Here is a 9,882-nt window from a genome sequence, read left to right as displayed (position 1 = left end):
TTCTATTATTAATTACATCAAATTGAATGCCTATACGTTGAGTCTGAAAATAAAAAAAAAATTATTTACAAACGAAATATAATAAATCAAGAAACTGCAAATTTTGCTGTTCTCCCTGCGCAAACCAAGAATTTGATCTCCTCTTGTACGAATAGCCCATAAATCATGAAAATCATAAAGAACTATTCTAAACAATAATAAGACTTATATAAAATTAATTTCAGATTATTTGCCCATCAATTTTAGGAACAAATTTCCCAAAACACATATTTGAGCAAATTGGGTAGAACGCTTTCTGCCCATTTGCACAGGTTAAGATCTGAAATAGAATGGTTCAAGATTTGAACCATGGCTCTGATACCACTGAAGGGATAGGATATCCATCATATGGATGTCCAAAGATTGCAGATTAAGGGGGCGAAATTCAATAAAATTTCTCTTCCTTTAATTGGGAATCGAATTCCCTATTTAGAAAATCATATTTTCAAGGATCATTCTTGAACCATAAACTGAACCAGATCTGAACCAAAAGGAGTAGGGAGGGATTATACCTGATACGGAGAAGTAGAATCTCCCAATGGAGGTGTTCACGCCCAAGGAAGGATCCAAAATCTGCTCCCACTGAAAATGGCGTAGTGTAGGGTGGAGTAGAATCAGTAGTGTTCTTCCAAAAGAACTTGACCCTTCGCAAGAATCAACTGGATGGCTTGTGAATAGAACTCCAACCAATCTTTTCTCCAAAAGAAAGATTGGTGTCAAGATCAAATCTTGATTTCTCCCAAGAACTAGAGATCGAACTGCTGGAGGCGACGGTTGCAGGAAGGAGGCAGCAAGAGAGTATTTGTAGGGTGCAGAATTCTCTCTTCTTGTGATCTTAGCTCTGATGACAAGGGTGTGTTGGTTGCATGTCTAAAGGCTGCTGCCCCCTCCTCCTTTTATAATCTCAAAGGGATCAGCTCTTAATCCCATTAGGAGTTGCTAAACCAAATCATATTTGGATTAGAAGTCCCTTTAAGTGATAAGGGATAACCCTTATCTTATCTGTAGATTAGATCAGTCATCTCCCAATCTAATTAGGAGGCTTCCAGATCTAAATCTTATTTAGATCTTGGACTCTCTATTGGATAGGGTTTGGGTCCAATCCTATCAGCTGATCCATCTCAGAATTCGCCCCTTTAAGTGACTAATCAAATTAGCCCTGTTCAAAATGGACTTAAGAACCATTTAAGGTTATGTATTCATTTAGCCTTCCAAACTGCTGCCCAGTTGGGCTTCCCTGTATGGCGTGGGACCCTAACATTGATCTACACATCAGCCACATGGGTTCGGCCCAGCCTTTGTTACAAGGCCTGGCCGAATACACTGTTATGGATAATGCACCCCCTGAAATCATCTCATGGTCTCTATGAGCCCAACACTTACCCTAAGTGGTCCCTGGGCCAAACCACCTTGTAACACCCAGGGACTGCGAGCAGATGCAAGATTATTAGTCCATCAGGTATTATCCTCAATGGTCTTACACTTAACCTCTCAGCCCATAATGATCATACACTGCCCGCCCGACAAGAGAGGACCTCTCCCTTGGCTGCAAGGAACTGTGTTGCACTCTCTGCTTATATGGCTACTGAGAATTAAATCCTTTTGCAAATCATTTAGAAACCATGATATATATATATATATATTCATATCTCATATAAATTATATTTTGCAAAAACAAATCTCAACAATTGAAATCGGCTGCCGGAAGTCTTGGTTCCCATCAGTGAGAGTGCACCCCCGATCATTACCTTTGTCCAACAAAGGGGCTGATCCTGTCACTATGATCACCCACTCAGATGAATTCTTAGACTGTCCCAACATACCCAGGTTTTGACCCCCGCTAAGGATCTCACTGATTGGTATATCAAAGACAACCCAATCCGACACCTAGTGTAGTATCATAATCAAGTCTAGGGGTCAGGTGTAACTTTTCAGTTTTGTTCATCAATCTCCAAGGTCCAAGGAAATATTGGAAATCTGGTCCAATTCAAAGATTCAATTAATCCTACACTGTATGTGCCTAGGGTCTCACCCTGGCGGCTGAGACAGGCCACCCCAACTAACTTGTTGGCACCACAGTGTCAGCCTTGATAGCATAGGTCTCCCCAGACCGACCCTCTGGCTATGAACATTCTAAACTAACATGAGTCTCATTAAGTGTCCAGTTTAAGGTATTACATAAAAACATACCAAGGGAACATGAATCAAATATGCACTTTTATTTATTTACAATAAACTCATAAAGTACATCAATTTATTTACAATAAACTCATAAAGTACATCATCCTTCTTAATCAGTTCCTCGGCCCTCTACAACATATTGCTATGTTACTGAATGCTGACATTCAGCTTGTTCATGTTGTAATTCATGATGAACGGATTGAAGGAAGGAAGCAAAGAATTTATGATGACATCTACCTTAGTGACATGGTCTAGCCTGGAACCAAGATCCTCAAGTTCATTGATATAGCCCATCATCCGAAGACAATGGTTGTGAACCTGCTGGCCCTTGGACATTTGTGTGGTCATGAACTGTTTCAAGACCTTTTGTCGAGTAGAATGGTTCTGCTCTTCGTACATTGTCTTTAGACTATCCAATATGTCCTTGGCTAGCTCGATCTGATCGAACTACCTCTGTATTGGATTGTCCAGGGAGGCAATGATGTAACACCGGGCTAGGGAATTTTTCTCTTCCCATTATTGGCAGTCCCTCCTGTGGGTCTCATAAGCCCTATCATCCGGACGCTCCAGGGCAAGGTTTTTAGCCACATTGTCCAACTTCTCAGAAGTCAGGACTAGCATAAGGTTATGGTACCAATCAACATAGTTTGGTCCTTTAAGTTTGTTGTCATCCAACAACTTAGCGAATTGTCCGTTTTCCATTTTTCATAAATAGCAAACATTAGTCCACAACCTAATTTGGTTCATGTTATCCACATTGATATGGCTTTTAATCTATGTTCCAATTCCATTTATTCATCTCCGAGATTTCCCTCCTATCTCAGTGACGGAGATTACGAATTATGTCTCTGGAAATGCGGGAAATCACATACGGTGCATGGAGCCAACTGTTTTAGCTGCATAACCCCACCACCTTTGTATGAAGGATCATATCCACTCATCGTATGAGCTTTCCCTTTGGTCTCTGTCAGACAAGGTTCATTGTCATTTTAGGTTAAACCATTCTATCCAGTGAGTGCTCACCCGTCATATTTGTGAATGCGAAGGTACCGTGAGAGAGTCTTCCATTTTAGGATAGCCCAATTTTATGGTGCGTTTCCTCTTTACTGAAGGGCCCATCTTCATGCTAATGACAGAAGGTTCATTATGAGTTTATTGTAAATGGAGGCGGCAAGTGTTAGACAGTTTTGTATGCCCTTAGCTTCAATCAAAATTGATTTACTTTATGAGTTTATTGTAAATGAATAAAAGTGCATATTTGATTCATGTTCCCTTGATATGTTTCTATGTATTACCCTTAAACTGGACACTTATTGAGACACGTGTTAGTTTAGAATGTTCACAGCCAGTGGGTCGGTCTGGGGAGACCTATCCTGACAAGGCTAATCTTGCATCTGCCCACAGTCCCTGGTTGTACAAGGTGGCTTGGCCCAGGGACCACTTAGGGTAAGTGTTGGGCCCATAGAGCCCATTTGATGGGTTTCTGGGGTGCACTGTCTTTAACAGTGTATTAGACCAGGCCTTGTAACAAAGGCTGGGCCGAACCCATGTGGCTGATGTGTAGATCAATGCTTGGGTCCCATGCCATACAAGGAAGCCCAACTGGGCAGCAGTTAGGAAGGTTAAGTGAGCACATAAGCTTAATGGGCCTAAAGCCCATTTCGAACTGGGCTATTAATTTAGTTAATTAAAGGGGCGAATTCTGAGATGGATTAGCAGTTAGGATAGGGTCTTAAACCTATCCACTCAGAGAGTCCAGATCTGAATGTGATTCAGATCTAGAAACCTCCTAATAAGATTAGGATAAAGCTAATCTAATCTGCAGATAAGATAAGGGTTTATCCTTATCATTAGAAGAGAAGGCTGATCCAAATATGATTTGGATAAGCACCTCCTAATGGGATTAGGAGCTGATCTTTTCAAGTTAACAAAAGAAGGAAGGGGGCGGCAGCCTTGAGAGAGACCAAGAAACACATCAGATCCTCTTTAGTGCTGAAATCAAGAAGGGAGAATTCTGCACCCTGCGAATACTCTCTTGCCGCCTCCCTGCTCTTGCCACCCTGTTTGCCAGTTCGATCTCCAGCTGCGGGAGAAGTCATGATTGGATCTTGACATCAATTCTTTGAGAAAGGATTGAAAAGGGAGCTGTGCTCACGTTCCATCCTGATGTTTCTTGCGAAGGACAGAGTTCTTGGGGAAGAACACTGCTGATTCTGCTCCATCCTGCACTGTGCCATCTTCAGTGGGAGCAGTCTTTGGATCCTTCCTTGGGCATGAACACCTTCGTTGGGAGATATTACTTCTTTGTATCAGGTATCATTCTCTCCCATTTCTTTTGGTTCAGATCTGGTTCAGTTTAAGGTTCAAGATTTATCCTTGAAAATATGATTTTCTAAATAGGGAATGTGATTCCCAGTTGAAGGGAGAGAAAAATTTTTGAAATTCGCCCCTTATTCCGCAATCTTTATGCATCCATTTGATGGATCTCTCAACCCTTCAGTGGTATCAGAGCCAGGTTCAAATCTTGAACCATTCTGTTTCAGATCTGAACCTGCGCAATTAGGCAGAAGGTGTTCTACCCAATTTGCGCAGATTTGGTTTTGGGAAATTTGTTCCCAAAACAGTTGGGCAAATAATCTGAAATTAATTTTAAATAAATCTGATTATTATTTAGAATTATAATTTTCTTGATTTATGGGCTGTTCGTACAAGAGGAGATCGAATTCTTGGTTTGCGCAGGGAATCTGTGATTTTGAGGTTCTTGACTTATTTTGGGTCTGTAAATAATTTTTTTTATTTTCTAGACTCAATGTATAGGTATTCGATCTGATGTAATTATTAATAGAAATAGGATTTCTATTTATTTTATTTTGGATCGAAGATGGCGGCGCAGAGTAGGAGATTTCGCAGATAAGAGAAATGCTATCTGCAATTTGCAGTTTGTGAAACTGCATTATGTGATCTAACCTCTATTTTGCAGGAAGGATTGTGCGAACAGCCCTGTTTGACTGATTCTTGTTTTTCCTTTTATTTCTTGAATTAAGGATTTAATTAAAAATCAAACACTAGACCCATTCGAACCAAGATTGGTTCAAAACTGTTTGTACCAATTCTAGGGTTTAATCAAGGCTGAATGTCAGCCCTAATTTCCCACTAATGGGTCTAAGGATTGATATTTAATTAAATGGTTAATTCGGCCCAGCCTGTAAAGGCCCAGTTTTAAATAGTTAAAACTGCAAAAGCCCATTTCAAAGGATAAAGCTATATGGTCCGAACTGGGTAACCCTAATTCAGCCCATACACCTAGATAATATTAATGGTTAATATTATGGAATTTTAACGGGCTTCCAACAGGCCTTATAGATAATTAATTGATTGGATCAATTTATCCCTGCATGTGATGTATGGATGTGTGATGTGCTGTGTACATGGGCCATAAGTACTTGGCCCATGCTCATTCGACAGTGGCTCTTGCGCACACCATGGCTGAATGCACATCATTGCCATGGTGTCCCTTTTGGTCATTAGATGACTTCCCTCAGTGGTGGGCCCCACACCTCATCAAGAAGTTGCGTGCGGAACCCTAGGCGATTTAAGGCCCACCGAAATCTGGCTTTATGAAAGTCAGTGGGAGCCACTTTGGTTTGACCTAAATCAAACTAGGGCGTAATTTTGTTCCCTCCAGCTAGTATGAGTGCATGTGATAGGGAGATTCATATGATGAACTCTCTAAAGGCCTTCCATCATTAGCATGAGGATGGGTCCTTCAGTAATGAGGAAACGCACCAGAAAATGGGCTATCCATTTGCTGTTGGGCTTGTCTGAGTGTTTCATAAGATGATAGGGGCGTCATAGACCGATGTGGGAGGGGCTTCACCAGAAAATGGGAATTCTCTCACGGTACCTTGGCGTTCACGAATATGATGGGTAAGCACTCACTGGACAGAAAGGTTTACCTGAAAACGGCTCTGAACCTTGTCCGACAGAGGCCAAAGGGAAAACTCATATGATGAGTGGATGTGATCCTTCACAGAAAGGTGGTGGGGTTATGCAGCTGAAACAGTTGGCTCCATGCACCCTATGTGATTTCCCACATTTCCAGAGACAACCCGTAGTCTCCGTCACTGAGAGAGGAGGGAAATCTCAGAGACGAATAAATGGAAATGGATCGTAGATTAAAATCCATATCTATGAAATGAACATGAATCAAATTAGGTTGTGGACTGATGTTTGCTCTTTTATCAGAAAATGGCAAACGGATCTTTTGCAAGACTACTTGATGACAACAAGTTGAAGGAGAGACAAACGGATCTTCCCACTCGTGAGCCTTGCCTACAAGGCAAGATGACGAAACGGCCATTTAACGGTAAGCCTGAAAGATGTATGGGCACACTTGACCTAATACATACTGATGTATGTGGTCCCCTGAGTGTTTGGACACGAAATCAACATGTGTATTTCATCACCTTCACAGATGATTTTTCACGATACGGTTACGTGTACCTAATGAGACACAAGTCTGAATCCTTTGAAAAGTTCAAAGAGTTTAGACAAGAGGTCGAGAAACAGTTAGGGAGAGAAATTAAGGCCCCTTGATCAGATCGAGGTGGCAAGTATCTCTCTAACAAATTCAGGGACTACTTAAAGGACAATGGGATAGTATCACAATTAGCTCCTCCTGCTACACAACAACGTAACGGTGTTTCGGAGAGGAGGAATAGGACCTTATTGGATATGGTCCAGTCGCTTCTCATACACTCAGAGTTACCCACATCCTTTTGGGGTTACGCATTAGAGATTGCGATTTATGTGCTAAATCGGGTTCCAACCAAATCGGTTCCGAATACTCCATATGAACTTCGAACCGGAAAGAAACCAAGTGTCAGACACTTGAAGATTTGGGGTTGTCCAGCACACATTAAGAGAACGAGTGCAGACAAGTTGGAATCCAAGACCAGCCGTTGCCTATTTGTAGGCTACCCAAAAGGCTCTGTAGGTTACCTATTCTATGACCCAAGTGAGCAGAAAGTGTTCTGCAGTCGTAATGCACAATTCTTGGAAACCGACTATATCCTGGACACCCATCTTCAGGAAGTTGTTCTTGATGAGGAGAGCTCAGGAGCAGTGGGAGATGTCCCACAAGTTCCAGGTAGTGACCAACCTAGAAGATCCTCTCGGGTATCCAGGCCACCAGTCCGTTATGGTTATGACCAGGATAGTTACCTGGTGGAAACCTTGACTAGTGAGGAGGATCCCGTGACTTACACGGAAGCTATGTTGGACATAGATTCCCAGAAGTGGGTGGAGGCCATGAGAGCATAAATGGACTCAATGGAGACCAATGGAGTCTGGACTCTAGTAGATCCACCCTCCAGGGTAAAAGCAATTGGTTGCAAATGGATTTAGAAGAGGAAGAAGGGCCCTGATGGTAAGGTTTAGACCTTCAAAGCTCGTCTGGTGGCGAAAGGGTACACTCAGAAAGAGGGCATCGATTATGAGGAAACCTTTTCGCCTGTGGCCATGCTTAAATCCATGAGGATCCTGCTAGCTGTAGCAGCATACCATGATTATGAGATTTGACAAATGGATGTCAAAACTGCATTCCTGAATGGAGATCTTACTGAAGATATCTATATGCAGCAGCCGCAAGGCTTCATTGCTGCAGGTCAGGAAAACATGGTATGTAAACTTAATAGATCCATTTATGGACTTAAGCAAGCTTCTAGAAGTTGGAACATCTGTTTTGACTCTGCCGTCAAATCATTTGACTTCGAGCAGAATCCGGATGAACCCTGTCTATAGGAAGTACTGTGGAGATAAGGTTACCTTCTTGGTTCTGTATGTAGATGACATTCTACTCATTGGGAATGATGTAGGTATGTAAACTACGGTGAAAATATGGTTATCACAGCAATTCTCCATTAAAGATCTTGGAGAAGCCTCCTATATACTGGGTCTTCGACTCTATAGAGATAGATCGAAGCGGATAATAGGATTATCCCAATCTGCCTACATTGACAAAATAGTCAAAAGATACAGCATGGAAAACTCCAAGAAAGGAAATGTTCCTTTCAGGCACAGAGTCACTCTCTCCAAGAAGATGTCTCTGAAGACTTCTGAGGAGATTGATGGCATGAAAGACGTTCCCTATGCCTCTGCCGTAGGGAGCATCATGTATGCCATGCTGTGCACTCGTCCTGACATAGCTCAGGCAATGAGTGTAGTAAGCAAATTTCAGGCCTACCCAGGGCAGGAGCATTGGACTGCTGTGAAAAACATACTTAAGTACTTTCGAAGGATAAAAGAGTTTTGTCTAGTATTCGACAGTAGCTCACTACAGATCCAAGGGTATACAAATGCCGATTTCCAGTCAGACCCAGATGATAGAAAGTCTACATCTGGATATATTTTCACGATAGGATCATGTGTTGTTTCCTAAGTGTCAGCAAACAGGGGTCCTAAGTTGCAAATTAATAGTCCACAACCCAAGCCGAGCGCATTGCCGTAAGTGATGCTGCCTTGTGAATGAAGGTGTTCATTCATGAATTTGGAATTCAGCACATCACCCATTCCATTGTTGTATGACAACACTGGACCTACAGGAGGATGATAGCAAGAAGTAGCATCAGCAGAGAATGTGGTAGACCCATTGACTAAGCCACTGACACAGAAAGTGTTTGAGAAACACGTGGAAAGCATGGGACTCCGGCTAGTACCTGATTGGACCTAAGTGCAAGTGGGAGCTGTTAGACAGTTTTGTATGCCCTTAGCTTCAATCAAAATTGATGTACTTTATGAGTTTATTGTAAATGAATAAAAGTGCATATTTGATTCATGTTCCCTTGGTATGTTTCAGTGTATTACCCTTAAACTAGACACTTATTGAGACTCGTGTTAGTTTAGAATGTTCACAGCCAGTGGGTCGGTCTGGGGAGACCTATCCTGACAAGGCTGACACTATGGTGCCACTAAGTCGGTTGGGGTGGCTTGTCTCAGCTACCGGGGTGAGACCCTAGGCACATACAGTGTGGGATTAATTGAATCTTTGAACTGGACCAGATTTCCAGTATTGCCCTGGACCTTGGAGATTGATGGTCAAAACTGGAAAGTTACACCCGACCCCTAGACTCGATTATGATACTGCACTAGGTGTCGGATCGGGCTGTCTTTGATGTACCAATCAGTGAGATCCTTAGTGGGGGTCAAAACTTGGGTTGGGTATGTTGGGACAATCCGAGAATTCATCTGAGTGGGTGATCATAGTGACAGGATCAGCCCCTTTGTCGGACAAAGGTAATGATCGGGGATGCACTCTCACTATTGGAAACCAAGACTGCCGGCAGCCGATTTCAACCGTCGAAATTTGTTTTTGCGAAGTATATTTTATATGAGATAAAAAAGTATATACATTATGGTTTCTAAAATGTTTGCAAAAGGTTTTAATTCCCGGGATCCATATAAGTGGAGAGTGCAGCACTGTTCCTTGCAGCCGAGGGAGAGGTCCTCTCTTGTCGGGCAGTGTATGATCATTATGGGCTGAGAGGTTAAGTGTAAGACCATTGAGGATAATACCTGATGGGCTAATCTTGCATCTGCCCACAGTCCCTGGGTGTTACAAGGTGGCTTGGCACAGGGACCACTTAGGGTAAGTGTTGGGCCCAT

This window comes from Nelumbo lutea, chromosome 5 (assembly GCF_056320005.1).
Source record: "Nelumbo lutea isolate HS-2025 chromosome 5, American lotus-T2T, whole genome shotgun sequence".
Lineage (NCBI taxonomy): Eukaryota > Viridiplantae > Streptophyta > Magnoliopsida > Proteales > Nelumbonaceae > Nelumbo > Nelumbo lutea.
Note: the sequence above shows the minus strand (reverse complement) of the source record.